This window comes from Pinus tabuliformis, chromosome 3_1 (genome assembly GCF_031772625.1).
Source record: "Pinus tabuliformis cultivar Carrire ecotype Pingquan chromosome 3_1, CPIR1, whole genome shotgun sequence".
Lineage (NCBI taxonomy): Eukaryota > Viridiplantae > Streptophyta > Pinopsida > Pinales > Pinaceae > Pinus > Pinus tabuliformis.
The window spans coordinates 747498160-747515637 of record NC_142301.1 but is presented as its reverse complement, the minus strand read 5'-3'; positions in this window follow the sequence as shown (position 1 = coordinate 747515637).

Here is a 17478-nt window from a genome sequence, read left to right as displayed (position 1 = left end):
ACAAGAATCCACAATGAAGTCTGCAAAATCCTGGCTTTCCTTTCCTTAAATTGCAGAAATAGATGTACAATACACAATAATGTTTCTCCCACAAGAGTCCAACCATGAAAATGAGAAGGAGAGAGCATAATATAGACCATCTAACTCCTTTCCCCACCTCTAGGGGTCGAGCTCAGCTTCCTAGGAGCAGTTTGAACTAATTCTAAACTAAGAACTAGAAAATAGGCAGCCAAACAACTTGCCTCTATTACTTAGCTAACTCATCCATGCATTAATTTTTCACTTTTTACATCATGGAAGCTTCTAGAAGGGTAAAGAGAGATAAAATTTATCAAATTGCCATGAAAATATTACATTTATCCATCATCTACAAGTAAAAATAGTCAACCATAGTCAAAACAGTGTTTTTTGACAAAAAAGGTCAATTCTGGCAAAGCTGGCTCGAATGGTCGCGCCCCCTGTTCAAATGGTCGTGCCCCTTTGCAGCTACTTTTGAGTGGGTTCCCCTGATCCAAATCAGGTGCAAGATGGCTCATTGGAAAGCTTGTTCTGTCTACTTTCCATCCCAAGTGGAATTTCTGAATTTGGAGTTGTTTTTCCCCCTCAAAAACCATTTCTACCAAGGTCACTTTCTGCAACTCAAAAAGTGGGCAGAAAGTCATTTTTTTTATGTATTTTGAGCTTTTGGAGGTTCAAATCTCAAAATCAGGCTTCTCCCAAGTATTGGTAATTTTTCTCTTTGCATGCCCTTTCCAAAAATGCCAAGTTTTCAAAATTCCGAGCAATCCTCCAGAATGGTCTCACCCGGGGTGAGACCATTCCACGGCCAAAACCTGTAAATTGCACAAAAAATTCACAAATGACAAAATTTTCTCCAAATTTCTTGAAATTTGGGCTGGGAGTCCCCAATCAAGTACCATGCTCATTCAAAGAGGCTTTGGCCAAAATTTGGAGTGGATCGGGCGTTTTCCTTCGTTTTTGTGCTTTGGCCAACCGTCCTTGGAGCACCTTCGTTCTCGCCGGTATTTTTGACATTTCTCTCAAACCATGACACCTGTGTAAAAAGTGAAAGAGTTTTTTCTTCCTTGGCATGTTGTGGACAAAAACCTCTCTCAGTTTTGCAAAATTCATCTTTGATTGCTCAGAAACAGATTTTGAGTGAAACTTGTCCCGATGTGTGAAACAAGGGATTTTGTCGAAATGGAGCGAAATGAAGGGGATAGGGGGCTTCTAAATTCTTGGGGAAATTTTTGGGAGTGGGGAGGGATGTTAGGAAGCAGGGGAAAGTGGAATCTCAGAGATTGAGTGAGGGGAAGGGGTCGAAAAGGACAAAACACAGGCCAAACCTAGAAAATTGCCAGCTTGTAGCTAGAAACTAGGGTTTGTACAAAAATGAGGAATTTGGCGGATCTAAGGGATGGGAAGTGTTTGATAAGGTACTTTAAGGATAGGGGAAGGTGTATGAACATCAGGAAACAAGTTTTGCCGGTGATTTGACCATCCAAGAGAATTTGCCTTCAAAACCCTAGGAGAGGGAAATGACCTTGCCTGGGCGCAACATGAAGCATGAACAAGGTGTGAAATGACTCATTAGACACTGACATGATAATGACAACCCTCTGAATGATGATAGACTCAGCTGAATGGTGACATGGACTGACATTTGGGCAAACCCTAGACCTAATGCCTAGTGACCAAATTTTGCTTGAAGACTCACTGAAATGACAAAATTTGACCTTGACACTTCAAAATCACTTTGTAAGAGCACATTTGATCACTGTAGGAAGGCTGGAAAGACGGACACTAACAGTCCGGACAATCTGCAGCCAACCTAGTATTCTCTATAAAATTTATAATTTTGTTAAATACAACTCTATTAGAATCAACCTATCATATAGGTATCCAAACCACTATTATGGATCATTATTGCCCACAGTTCAAGATCTTCTGGGCTAGACATGTGAATAATTGATCCTTTCCTTTAAGTTTCTAGTATTTGTTGAAGTAAAATAGAGCAGTGAATTATATGTGCCTTGGCTTTAGGTACTGTTGTAGATGTTTATATTTTCCATCCTACAATTTTTTATTTTTACTTGTGTCCTCAAGCTAGCCTAGTACTAAGTATTGTTATATGTGTATATTGTCATTGATCAAGTGGTTTCTGATATTTCCTTTTGAATGTAAGAACAATTTTTTTTAAATTTTTCTTTTGGTAAATGAATATTTCTTTAGGGAACATCACGACCTACCCATTATCATGTATTATTATTGGATATTTCATTGCATATAATTCTTGTATGCATGAATTGTTTTATTTTGTGATAAATAAGCCTCGGACATTTAGCTGGACTCATTTGTTGTGAGTTAGATGTTATCTCAGATTCAATGTTGTTATTGAAATGTATTTGAGGAATAAATTGCTTTGTTTCTAGTAGATGCTTACACAGTAATAACTTATCATTGTTGCATATGTCGTTGAATTTTCCTCTTCTATGTATGAATTGTCTTATTTTGTGATAACTAAGCTTAGGACATTTAGTCGAACTCATTTGTTGTGAGTTAGATCCTATCTCATATTCAATGTTATTATCAAAATGTTTCTGAGAAATAGATTGCTTTGTTTCTAGTGGACACTTACAAGTCAATATGTTATAAATTTTTCATATGTGATTGCATTTTCCTCTTGTACGTATGAATTGCTTCATTTTTTGATAAGTAAGCTTATGCCACTTATCCAATTGTTATAAACGATATGCCATTTCGAATTCAATGTCGTTATTAATATGTATGTGAGAAATAAATTGCTTAATTTATAGTACATGCTTATGAGACATTACGTTATCATTATTGCGTACATCACTACATTTTCTTCTTGTACGTATGAATTTCTTCATTTTGTGATAATTGAGCCTACGAAACTTAGTTGGATGCACTTGTTGTAAATTAGATGTTATCTCAGATTCAATGTCATTGTTGAAAATTACTTGAGATATAGATTGTTTTTTTCTAGTATACACTTATGACAGAACTGATTACCATCTTATTTTGGTCCCATGTACGCTGGTTGAGAATGCATGTCAAATTTTTCATTAGAAGTTGTACATGTTGTTACTAAATCTTATTGCAAAATGTTATCACCATCACATTGTTTTTGTTTCATTGGCTCATAATGGATGTGTAATGTGTCTAGATTGAATGACATGAAATTAACAACTATATTACATCTCAAATGAGAAGAACTGCAATTGAAAAAGTTATTAGTGACAAAGGACCATAGTTGGATGATCACTTTGAATATGACCGATATCCATTGCAAACATAATGGTCCACCCTCTATTTTCCCCTTTTCATATGAAATTTTCATATTTATGAGATATTGTTTCCAATTCCTAGTCATTGTATATTGTATCACATCAATTATTAGGTATTGTTCTAAACAATGCAATGCTTGGGTTTAAGACATCTGTGGTTTTTATCTTCTGACTTAGTTACCGGAGAATCCACAGTAAAACTCATTTTTCGTCAACGTTTCAAATCCCAACTGGGATCCATCATCAGGACTTCATGAATGCTTGATAGAAGAAGAGCTCAATTGAGGGATTAAATAGTAATGAGGAGATTAGGTTTTGGGATGAGATGAATGTCGGCCATGTTTCAATAATATTAATTTTTGATTAATTATTGATGAGTTAATTAATTGATTTTAATTTATTATAAATTATTATTTTATTATAAATTATTATTATGTTAATTATTATTCTAATTAAAATTAATAACTTATTTTTAATATAATATAATATAATATAATAATAATCTTTATTATAAATATTTAGTGATTATTATATTAATACTACATATAGGTATTTGATTTTAATATATGTTAGTATAATATAATATTATTAATTATAAAATAGAATGTGAATATTTAATGAATAGTAATCTTTAGTAAATTGTATTAATATTTAATATTTAATATATATAATATATGTTAGTATAATATTTATTATAAAATAGTATGTAAAATCTATATATTAATTAATAATACATATTGGTATTTTAATGAATAGTAACATTAGTGTATTGTTTATTAAAATAACTTAAAATAATAATTATTAATTAATATTAATAATATTAGAAATCAATATTAATAATTAATAGTTGATAATTTATGTCAAGACCTAATAAATAATATTAATAATTAAAATAGTAATCATAATAATTAATAATTAATAAATAAATAATAATTCATGACAAGTGTCTAATTTTTAATTATTAATATAATAATAAATATTAATATATTTTTATGAATAGTATAACTAATTAATAGCTTATGATTAATACATCATAATAATGCTTTATAATAATAGTTAATGATAAGGTAATAGCTATATCATAATTACTAATGTAAATATTGTAATTAAGTACTAGTTATTATTATTATTATCATAATTAAATTATTATAGCAATGCTACTAACTACTAAAACAGAGAAAGGGAGAGGAAAATCTACCACTAAATGCTAAGCCTAAGATGTATTGTTGATTGCAATGCTTGTTGATTGCTATGCATAAGTGCATTGCAAAAATATTGGACAATGTAAAGTCGTAAACATTGGGCATCAGAATATGTTTCTACTAAATAGTAAATTTCATTAAATAGGTTGTCACCGCAATTAGATGTTGTTTATTTTTCCATCGTTAATTCATTTAAATGCATATTGTGTGCAATTTGCATCCAATGGTTTTGAATATCTTTTCACATAGATTACAAGTATATATTATATTTTTTTAAATTCATATTGGAAACTTTTGGTAAAGTAATGGTTTATAATGACCACTCACAAGATTTGTGTCATGGAAAAGGATGCAATATGGAATTGTATTTTCATGTCAGTTAAAAAGAAAATATCTTATCTTTTTTGTGTTGACCAAACTACAATTGATATATTTATCCATTTAGCTAGCCAATGTATGTAAAATGTACCGCCCCCATAGCCCTCATTCAGACTCCTTTATATTTGTAGATGCAGAACAATGCATTCTACGAAGATATGTATCAATATCATTAATTCCATGTAACTCATATAGAAAATCATAAGATAGTTCATATTAACATGACTCTATTACTTCAACATCAATATTTTTTAAGGAAAATATAAAATTTTATGTTAACCCATTTCGTAGATAATTTGAAGTATAACGTAAATGTAGGAGCACTTCAAATGAGTCAAATAAACAATCCCCCATAGTAATGAAAATGCATCTAGTCTGAAGATACCATTTCTTTTTAATACACAATAAATGTTGCTAGTCACAACGCATTGCAATTTCAATTTGTAATTGTCAACATCTATTATTTCTTCCATCATTTCTAAATACTTACTAGACTCTCCCTGTGCAATCATTGCAGAAAATAAATTATCTTAGCAATTTTTTTTGTTGCTCCTATCTACAAATTTCTAGAAAAGATTGATGAGATTAGGACAAAAAAATTATTATTGTTTCCAACAAAATATATGCATCAAAATAACAAGCTCCAATGCTCTTTCAACAAAGAAATATCAAATGCAATGTCTTAATTAGAATATCATCTATAACAAACCCCATTCATATACCATAATCAATTTCTAAAATCATATTAAGTCACTCCTATGTTTGAGGGATGGAATAAGGATTTGAAAGTGCATATGGTGGCCCATAATCAACCTATTTATCATACACCATATAAGACTACAAAAGTAATATGCACGAAATATTTTTATGTGTTGCCCAAAATCAAAACTAGTGATCATCATACAAGTGCTAAGAGCTCATGGCTATGCACGGAGAAATCATGCTTAATTGTTGTTACAAGGCTATGTGTAGATCCTATTTTTTTGTAATATAACATAAATGCTTAATTGTTATGGATTATTGACATGTATGGAGAAATCATGTTTAATTGTTGTTATAAATTAGTTGCTAATTAGTTGTTAAATTTTTATGTGATAACATATTTTCAAGTGTTGGGCACAGGATCCCCCAAGGAAAGTTTTGGGACTTAAAGCCCATATTTTGGTTAAAATTTGTAAATCTGATGTAAAGACTCTGCATTTTGTAGGCACAGAGCGCGAAGTTGTAAATGAGTCCTAGGGTTCTCTGCCCTCAATTTTGTAATGTAATGTCGGCTATAGAGATCTACCCATGGTCTGCGGACCATGCGATTATATGAATAGAGAAAGGCTCTAAGTTGTAAATAAAAAAAAAATGATCATATAATAGAAGCATAGCAAAATATCTAAGGGAAAAGTCGAGTCTTTGGGTCGTAGGGTAGGAGAAGGCTCTGCAGCTGAGTGTGCAGAGGTCTAGTAGTCTGCAGCTGAGTGCGCAGACCCCTATAGCTGAGTGCGCAAGGCGAGTCAAGTCTGTAACTGTTGAAGCATTAATAAAGAGAAGTTTTACATCAATTCTGTGTATTTATTTCTTGTTTTCTGTATTGAATATATCTGGTATAAATTTCATTTCTATTGTCTATATGGTGTACGAACATATATAACTGTGTAGATTAAGTGAATGTGAGTTAAAGTATCTAGTTACGTGAAGTTTACTAACATCTATAAGAGGATAAATAAGATACGCAGTGTAACTTAGGGAAATAGTGCAGATCGCTACCATAACAACGCGAAATCACCTCAGCCCCTGGTTAGGGCTGCACGAAGGATAATTATAGTAGATCACGAAGGTTTTGCAGGTCATAACAGTGCGTGAAGTAACCTGCATGAAGGTAGGCACAGTTGGACTAAATCGACCCCTCAGACATCTCAAGGGTGCGGAAGCTTGGTTCTAACATCCCCCCATACTGCTTCGGGTGAGACTTCAGTCTGCGCTCCATGGGATGATGCCGAAAGAGCCAGTAGTGTAGGGATTTTTTGGCTCATTAACTCCAAACCTAGGTTAGGTCCCATCAAGCCAATAAATGGTTTCATTGTTGGGACTGGAATCTACCTAGAGATGTCTGAGGAAATTAAAGGCTAGTTGGACAGAAGAATTCACGAGTTCGCAACGCAGGAGAACAGGAACTCACGACTGAAAAAAGAAGAGTGGTTAGACTACTACCTGTACATAGAGATCCATGAAATCTTCTTCTTATCTTTCCCTACTGAGTTGTACGAGTGGATCACAAAGCTAGCAGATAGCCAAGGAAGGTGGAAACTCGACAATCCTATTGTGTGGACCCAGAGTTAGTGCGAAGATTGGAAGCATCGGAGGAGAATCTTGTGCACGTCGTTGATCACTAGGTCGATCAAATTATAGGAGGATTCATTACTGAGTTCGCAGTTGACACCTCAGTTAGCTACAGCAAGCAGAGCGATGTTTTATCAAAGGACCATGAGGTAAGTACGTAAAGTCTCTGAATACTTGGATTAAAGCGTTATTGTGTGAAAAGAAGGTTATGAAATTACCTTGATGTTCGGGGCTACACGAAGTGGAAAAACATACAAGAACAAAGGAAATAAGGGACCAGAAACTAGCCCCTCGATTTCACCTCTACGAGGGGATGAGGAAGAGATCGTGAATGTCTCTCCACGAAATGCGATCCATTCGATAAGACAAAGAATTTCGCAAATACCACCCCCACCCACACCACCACCAGCTTCACCACATTCACCTCCATATTCACCCATACCACATTCGCCACCACCGCGAGTCAATATGCAAGCACGATAAAGTTACTTGTGTTCAAGGGAGTGAGAAACGAGGATTTATACCAATTTTGGTGCGTCGTATGAGCCATATGGGAAGCATAGGGAATTACGGATGACAATATAAACAAAGCGACACTAGTTAGCACCCTGAAGGATTGTGCGCTGACCTAGTATATTAAGCACTCCAATGATAATCCAAATGAAGGAATCGCAGATATTCATGCAGCGCTAAACAAAGAATTTAGCAGGCCAAAGTCTAAAGCACAGTTGATCATTGGATTCAAAGAGATCACGATGCTACCAGGCGAGACTCCTTGGGAGTTGGACCAGAGGTTGAAGTTTATGATTCACGAAGCTAATATGAATCTAACAGATCGACAACATTGTGAATGGTTTGTAGCATCGCTAATGCCACATTTAAGAAGCACGCTATCGCAGCAGAAGTTAACGACTTAGGCAGAGGCCTTAGAGATCGTGATGAGGCTGCAGGAGACCCTGATGCAAGATCCTAACTTAGGAGTTCAACAGATCCACGCACAGCTAAAGAATTTATGAAGAGCTTCGTTGATGCCTCCACTTTAGAAAGCAAAGATAGACCAGAGTCGAAGATGGACCCGTATATGCTCACAACGTTCCTGGAAACATGTATGAAGTTACTGCGTGATAGTAAAGTTGTAAAATGGTTATAGGAACTCATTAACAGATGTGTTGGGACCGTGCCAAGAGAACCACTTGTGGTCAGAAAGATTGCAAAGCATAAGACAAGGACGGGAAGAGAAATGAGGTTAACCGTGCAAATTGGAGAATATGAAATGGACCAAGTAATTCTGGATTTAGGATCAGATGCGAATGTTTTGCCGAAGTAGACATGGGAGCGAATGGGGAGACCTATGCTACAATGGTCTCCTATTTAGCTACGAATGGCGAACCAGTAGAAGATAATACCCATGGGGCGATTGCAGGGAATCACTGTGGATATTGAGGAAGAGAGTGCGCTAGCAAATTTTGAAGTGATAGAGATTATTGATGACAGCAATCCCTACCCCGTGCTCTTAGGAATTGATTGGGACGCTAACATGAATGGGGTGATTAATATGGAGAAGCGCAAGATTATTTTTGAAAATAAGTCACTACACGTAGTTATGCCTCTGGACCCTGCTGAAGGATCGTGCTATACAGAGCTGGTGCATGACTACAAAAGTGATGATGATTTGGATTGCATCTATAAGATAACAATGTGAAACCAAGACTGGGTGAATCCCACTGCAGATGGACGGCTTGCATGGGAGCGCGATAGCTCCTATACTTCGGATTTGGATGAGGAAACAGAGCGATGGCATAATTGGTTACATGAGATGACTACACTGAATTGTAATATGATGACAAGGTCATTGTGCCACATATCGACAGAAGTAAGAGACCTACCTACTTATGATGGCCTAAGTGAGGTAGATACATTCTTGAATAAATTTGAAAGGGAGGTGCTGGAAAAACAATGCTTCTAGGCCTTGGATTGGGTATTGCGCGCTAGGCCTGCGATATGGTGGGCTACGCACAAAGGGAGTGTTGACGACTAGTGTGAATGTAGAAGGATGATGCGCACATGATTTGGGAAGCCTAAGTTGTGATTGACAGACAAACACAATGGATGAAATGATCTGCGTGCAAGTCTTTCCGGGTGGATGCATGCATATGGAAAACAACCTATGAAAATGCACATGAACTTCGCGCTGAAAGGGATGGTAAATAATTATGTGTTGAGGGGACAGATGTGTAAATGGCTCTTCAGGCTGGAAAAACAATATTTAGGAAGAACGATCGTGTAGAAGGTTATCCATGCGGAAGTGTTCAATAAGGTATGCAAGGCGTTGAACAAGGTATGTAATGTGCAACAAAGTGATTGGGACCTATGCGTACCCAAATTATTATGGGCTTATAGGATGACATGCAATAAACTAATAGGACAGACACCTTTTAGACTCATCTATGGAGTGGAAGTCGTAATGCCGATGGAATATATCGTGCCTAGTCTGCGCATAGCAACGCTCATAGGTATGACAGACTGTGGAACCCTAGAGGAGAGGCTCGTGCAGTTGGAAGAGCTCGAAGAAGAACAGTTGGGACCCAACGAAGAGATCCGATAAGGTGATATTAGGTTCCAAGAACTCATGGATGAAAGAGTTCGGTTGAGGGAGAAAAGCACCAAGGAAAAAGTAGAAGTCAAGAAGCTTGAGGAAGGAATAAAGAAGGACTTTCTTGGTAGAAAGACCATGGTGATAGAGCAGGATGAGCTCGATTACATTAACAGACTTGGGGACTACCGCCGAGAGTTTACCAGTTTAATGCATTTGATGGGACCGTATGTTATTAAGTAAATCACAGATGGTGGAGCAGTGCAATTGGTAAAGTTAAATGGAGAACTCTTCCTAGGAAAAGTCAATGGTAGTCATTTGAAGCCATATACAGGTGGCCTGACCATATGACTAGCTAAGGGAAGCACAGTCTTAGCACTCTAAGAAGCTGAATGGAGGCACGGATCTATATACTATTCTGCCCAGGAGCTGCCCGATGACAGGACTACGCATAGTAGCGAAGTGTCACAGGGTCCAAGAAAGCGCGAGGGTAGTTGCATTGCCGCGTGGGTTGGTTGGAAAGTGACCATTATAGTCACTATTCACGATGTGATGCTTGGTTTGAGACCAAATGGAGCAGGTAGCAGGCATTTAAGGTTAACTTTATGGGATATATTTGGGAAAATCTGTTGCCAACAGAGCATTAATGGATCAAAAGTGGGGGGAACGTTCGAATTCAAATTCAAAAGGCACTATAAAGTGCAGTAGGCATCTACTCAATGCGTTCCTGACCTTGTAGTAGTCCAGGCAGAGTTGGGAGGTCTGCGCACAAAGATCTTCGCACCAATAGCGTGACTCGAGGGCGAGTCACAATGTTTGTGTTGGGGGCCTATTGGGTGCGGGATCCCCCAAGGAAATTTTTGGGGCTTAAAGACTCCACATTTTGTGGGTGCAGAGCGCAAAGTTGTAAATGAGTCATAGGGTTGTCTACCCTCAATTTTGTAATGTAATGTCGGCTATATAGATCTACCCATGGTCCGTGGAGGCTTTAAGTTGTAAATAATAAAAAAATTATTATGGAATAGAAGCATAGTAGAAGATCTAAGGGAAAAGTTGAGTCTTTGGGTCATAGGATAGGAGAAGGCTCTGCAGTTGAGTGCACAGAGGCCTAGTAGTCCGCAGCTAAGCGCGCAGACCCCTACAGCTGAGTGCGCAAGGTGAGTCAAGTATGTAACTGTTGAAGCATTAATAAAGAGAAGTTTTACATCAATTCTATGTATTTATTTCATGTTTTCTGTGTCAAATATATGGGGTATAAATTGCATTTCTGTTGTCTATATGGTGGGCGAACATATATAACTATGTAGACTAAGCGAATGTGAGTTAAAGTATCTGGTTACACGAAGTTAACTAACATCTATAAGAGGATAAGTAAGATATGCGGTGTAACTTGGGGAAATAGCACAGATCGCTACCATAATAGCATGAAATCATCTCAGCCCCTGGTTAGGGTTGTACGAAGGACAATTATAGCAGATCGTGAAGGTATCCTAGGTCAGAACAATGCGCGAAAGTAGGCATAGTTGGACTAAATCGACCACTCAACCATCTCAAGGGTGCGGAAACTTGGTTCTACCATCCCCCATACTGCTTTAGGTGAGACTTGAGTCCGCGCTCCACAGGCTAATGTCGAAAGGTCCAATAGTGTAGGGATTTGTTTGGCTAATGAACTCCAAACTTGGGTCAGGCCCTATCAAGCCAACAACAACGTATTGAATCCCTAGCGAGATACTGACAGATCAAAGATGTAAATTCACATCCAATTTGATTAAAAATCTCATAAAGAAGCATCAAATAAAGCACAGATAGTCCACACCATATCACCCCCAAGAAAATGGGCAAGTAGAAGTCAGAAACAAATAAATAAAGAGAATCCTTACCAAGATTTTATAACTACATAGAAGATATTGGTCACAAAAGTGACATGAAGCTACTTGGGCATTCAGAACTATTTGGAAATACACCACTGGATTTACCCCTTATGAGCTAGTTTATGTTAAGTAAATTCTGTTAATTATTGAATTTGACGTCAAAACTTTAATAACAATAAAAGATTTGAACAGAGATATTTTAGAAATTTTGTATTTCTTTTATTAAAACTAAGGATAAATATTCAGTGAATTCAAAGCCATGGTTGGAAATCAGACAAGGATGAGAATCAAGGTGCTTCACTCCTATAACGGAGGAAAAAAACCCTTTATTATGTTTCTTTCATTGATGATTCCTCTAAGAAAAATTGGATTTATTTTATGAAAATTGATGATAAATATTATGTGAAATGAAAGCCCTAGTTGGAAAGAAGACAATGATGAGGATCAAGGTGCTTCACTCCTATAATGGAGGAAAAAACTTGATCCGAACTTAATTAAGAATGCAACAAATTATAGATATAACCATAAATATAGAGATGTAATAGAAATAACACTTCATTTCATTAATATCAAATACTGAGATATGCTTACAAACAGAATGGAAATAAGACTAGCTCAGGGAATGGTAAATTATCCCTGAGAAAATGTGTTGCGGCTACATGCCATTGAAATGTGTTACAATGAGGCATGAAAGCCTATTTATTATTGAGAAATAATCGAAAACCCTAAACATCCAGAAAACTAACCCTAGGAAATGAAGCGGCAAAACTATGGGCACCATTTGAGTAAATTGGTACATCAACTTCTCAGGGTCGTAACTTTGGCATACGATCTTTGTTTGATGCACACAATAACTTGTTCGAAATATCTATCTGAGGACTACAATGTTTGAGTGGAAAACATTCATATAAGACCCATGTTTTCCCCAGTTTTCCGACAAAACCTCGTTTAGGGCCTCAAAACGGCCCCAGAAGTTCAAGACCCAGAAAACTACCAAAAATAGTAAATTGTACTACAATTAAGAAAACTGAAAAACTAAAAGAGATAGTGGTGGGGGTGCAAGTGGAATAGGCCGGTGGACACCAACATCCACCTAAATCAAAGCCCCAAAAAGAAGTTTAATTTTGTTTGTAGGGATGCAGAGAATAAGAACAAAAGCACTGTTGATATAACAAAGGCCATGATTCATGTAATGGACTTGCCCGTGAGTCTTTAGGCATAATATTTGAAATTGAAATATTGGTGTCAAAATCTTGAATTGATTTCCACACAGAATTTTGAAAGACAAAACAACAGAGGAAGAACTTTCTTGTGAGAAGCCACAGGCACCTCACTTTTATGGATTCGATTGCCTAGTTTATAACTTTATATTCATGTTCCTAATGAGAAAAATACCAATTTTGAGCCCTTGAGGATCAAGGGGATATTTGACAAATAAAAGCTACCAGATCTAGATTCTAGCAACAAGGAATATAGTGTTATGTAGGGATGTGAAGTTTGATGATGATGGGTGGTGCACAAAGTCACAAGAACCTCCTATAATGACTGAAGAAAGTGGACAACTTTTTTGTTTCAAAGTCAAATCTGGAATTGAAAGAGAAATCAAACTCAGATATGCAAGATTCAGGCAAGGCAAAGGGCCCTTGCTACCTTTCAATTCAGCTATAAAGCCAAGATTTCTTACCTAAACATTCTAGGTTGCACATGAACAAGTTGGAGCACCTAAATCTACATTTAGAGTGAATCATCCACCAAATAAGTTTCCTACTTATTTTGCATTGATAAATTTTATTATTGATATATATTATTTTCACTTTGAGAAGGCCACTACAAATAGGTGTGGGAAGATGACATGACAAATAAGTACAAATCCATCCTCAAGAACGATATTTGGGAAATAGTTCACAGCCTACTAGTTAATCAATGATTGATTCTAGATATTGAAAAGTACAAGGTTGGGACTGTTGCCAAAGGATTCTCTCAGAATGAGGGACCTGACTATGATGACACTTTTTCTTCAGCTGCAAGGTACATCTCTATCTGAACCATCATGTATTTAGCATCATGTCTTGGTTAGTATTTACAACAAATGGACGTAAAAAAAAGCATTCCTAAATGGTGTATTTAGGAAGAGTTATATATAAATCAGCCAATAATTTTTAGGTCCATGGATAAGAGATTATTACAATGAGACTTTTTCTTCAACTGCAATGTATAGCTCTATCAAAACCATCATATATTTAACTTCTTGCATTGGTTGGTCTTTATATTAAATGTGTATAAAGAAAGAATTCTTGAATGGCATGAATGAATAGGTTGATATAAATAAGTGAAGAGGGTTTGAGGTCCATGAGTAAGAGACCTATGTTTGCAATGTGAATAAATCCCTTTATGAATTGAAGTAAGAACTATAGGGATGGTACTCCAAGATCAAGGAGTATTTTTTAAGTTAAGCTTTTCTATGTTAAATAACAATAATAAAAAAATCAAATATTATTATAAAAATGAATTCCATCACCTAATGTTATTATGAAAATGATGATATGCTCATACTCAATGTTACATCTGTGCTATTTCCGAACAATTACATAGATAGTTGAATTTTATAGTTGTATAGTTGAATTTACAATAAAATTATAGTAAATTAGGAAAAGCTTTCTTCTCAATACTCAATACTTTTAGATTAACATTTATTGCTTCAATAACCATTCAATGTGAATCTATGCTATCGGAATATTGAGCATTCACTCTTAATCGGCGTATTGATTTGAAATGAAAAGAAAAATGAAATATATAAAATTTAGGGAAAAAATTTCTTATTATAATTATTCTCTTCCGCAGCAGGGAAATAACATATTTAAAAATAGTTGATATTGACATTAATTTTAAATTTTCCAAAAATTATATGATCTTATCTAATGTTTACCTTTGAAAAAAAAAAGTATTATTTTTAATTTTTTTTCAAATCTAATTTTTTTTATGTACGTGTACAATGGCAGAACAGCCACCAGCGTAGTTGATATTATCAGATATTTAACTTTTCTGAAAATGCAATGCAATGATAGGTATTGTTTCTGAAAATTCAATGCAATGACAGAACTGTTTCAAGAGAACTCTCTAGTACTTTAATGGAAACTAAAAAATCTCTTGAATATATCAGACAAAGAGCCTTGTTGTTGGTAGCTATGAGGTCAGCTGGATCACTTCTTTATACTCTCTGATCAAGAAATTTCAGAAGAGACTTGCAACCAGGGGTTAAATTTGATTGGTTCCCTTACCTGTCAGAATTTTTTTTTATTGCGGTTTTACTTTTAAATTGCCCATCATATGACTTTTAATATTTATTTGTACAAGTTTCATCTAATTTTTGCAAATTGTATTTATAATTATTACAAAATTTCCATGCTTTGTTATACCAATCAACTTAAGTGTCATTGCTACACTTTCATTTGAGACGTGTTGATGAAACTTTTTTATGATTTTTCTGTTGGCATTATGATTTTGGTTTGGCTCTATGGTACAGGTGTTGTACTTGATGGCAACTCACTCAAGTGGCAAAACTATGTTCAGGCTCTCAAAATGATGGAAAATAAGAGGTTCGCAGGTGCATTGTTCAAAAGGTGTGAACCCGCAGGTTCATTGTTCAGGAAGTGCGGACATACCCGCAGGTTATCTGTTCAGAAGGTGCGGTCCCCCAGTTCACTCACTCCAATGCAGATAAGCGCGCTCACATGGGGTTTCTTATGTTTGGCCCTTGGTATTTAGCCTGTCATTCATGATCCTATGGTTTTAGCCCGTGGTATAGGATCTAAATTATTGAACCTCAGTTTGGATCCCTTGTATTGGTTTTCGATAGTTTTGTCCCATGGTGTTGTTGTGGCCACCAACAACCCCCCTCCTTATTTAGTATTAGCAATAACACTAGGTAAGTGGGGACCCTTAGTAAAAAATTTCAAAAAAAAAAAATCAATTAAGGCTCATGTATTTTTACTCCTTAAGAAACATCGCATCGCGCAAAAAAGGATATGACATTTCCTTATGAGTAAAAATGCTAAACTGCGAGATTGCGACGTGAACTCCATCGCATCGCATGCATTAAGAAACACTCACATTGGAAAACTTTAAAAAAAAAATCGCCGATATAAGATATCACATATCGCATATCGCAAAGTCGTGTAAAAAACACATAACGATTTAACGATTACAACGATCTACAATTTCACGATACTGCGATCTGCGATTTCGCGATACTGCGAATCCACGATCTTGCGATAACACAGCACAATGAGATTGCGATAATACGATAACACGATGCTGCGATGCGAATCGCAGTAAAAGTCCATCGCAAATGTCCTGGCTCAATATTCAAGAAAAAGTTTTTCATAAACCAAGAACTGGACACGCGCTTTAATGATAATTAATGAATTATACGCCAGTTGTTAATGAAAGATGGTCTTGTGTTGCTCGAAGAGTCAGTTCATGTTAGGTGGCATGTTTTTGTACATCCGTAGAGTTTAAAGCTTTCCTATCAATTTTTATTGTCATTACTATTTCCTCATGTGTGAACTGCAGGAACGAAAAACAAAAGGTTACACAAAGCAATGTGCAGGAAGCTATGAAAAATAAGGGTAACACTCCAATATTCAAAGACAGAGAAAAGACGCCCGCATGAAACAGAGCCGCAAATTCACAGAACGCTGTTGAGCTAGCCATTACAAATCTTTCAGCCATGATTGAATGAGTAATTGAAAGATGCAGATATCAACAGCGGTTTAATGCTCAAGGTTAAGGGCTCACGAAAGCAGTATTTTTACAAATTTTGAAGCTTATACCCAGTGAAGGAAAAGGCGCTAAAGGTGAAAAACGCATCAGAGAAGCATGGATCAAGAAACAGAGGCAGTTTCCGATGCGCGATTAGCGCCTAGCGCTAATCACGCATCCCTGAGAAAATTGCTCAAAAAATCAAAGCCTCTAACTGCTCAGTCACTTGTAAGCCCGGAAAATGCAAGAAAGCAATGGTAAAGAACAAACTAGAAACAAAAAGCTAGAGAGAAAGGCAGAAGCGATTCAAGGGTTAACCAAGTTGAACTTGGATTATTACTGGGCTTACGCAGTAATTCCACATAGTCAGAGGATGAATCTCGAGTATATCATCGGTTTTGCTGAAAAGACGGTGCCAACTCTTACCATTTCTATTTTCTTATCTCAATTAAAAGCGGAAGACAGTCAGCCGACTCTACCCATGCAAATACTGAATGCTTGCAACATTAAGGAGCAAATGCAGAAATAGTTAGATATTAGATTTAATTTTTAGAAATAGTTTTGCTTAGAAAAAGGGCGGTCATTTAAACCGTATCCTGAATCTGTGTAATTAAGTTATTTATTTAGAAGTATTTAAACACTTCTCATGCATTTAGAGAAGGGTCCAGAAATTTATCAAAAACTTGTGCTCAGAACATGCACTTTTGCACCCTCAGAAGAGGTTTTGGTGAATGAAAGGATCAAGATTTGTTGATGTTTGCATTTGATATCTGCTACTGATGTTGCACTTCTGTACTCTTAGTGGATGTTAGAGCAAGGAGAGATAAATCATTGTCGCTTGAAGCTTATGAGTAGGACTAGTCATAAATGGTACTTTTATCTCTTGACCATTTCTGCTTATATGTTAAAGTGATATATAGTTTTTAGTTGTTTATGTATTATTGCATGAATTCCTGAGTTATCATTTGGCACTTTTGTAGGGTGATAGCTATTTATTTATGCTTAATGTATGAATAGCTCATTATGTGATA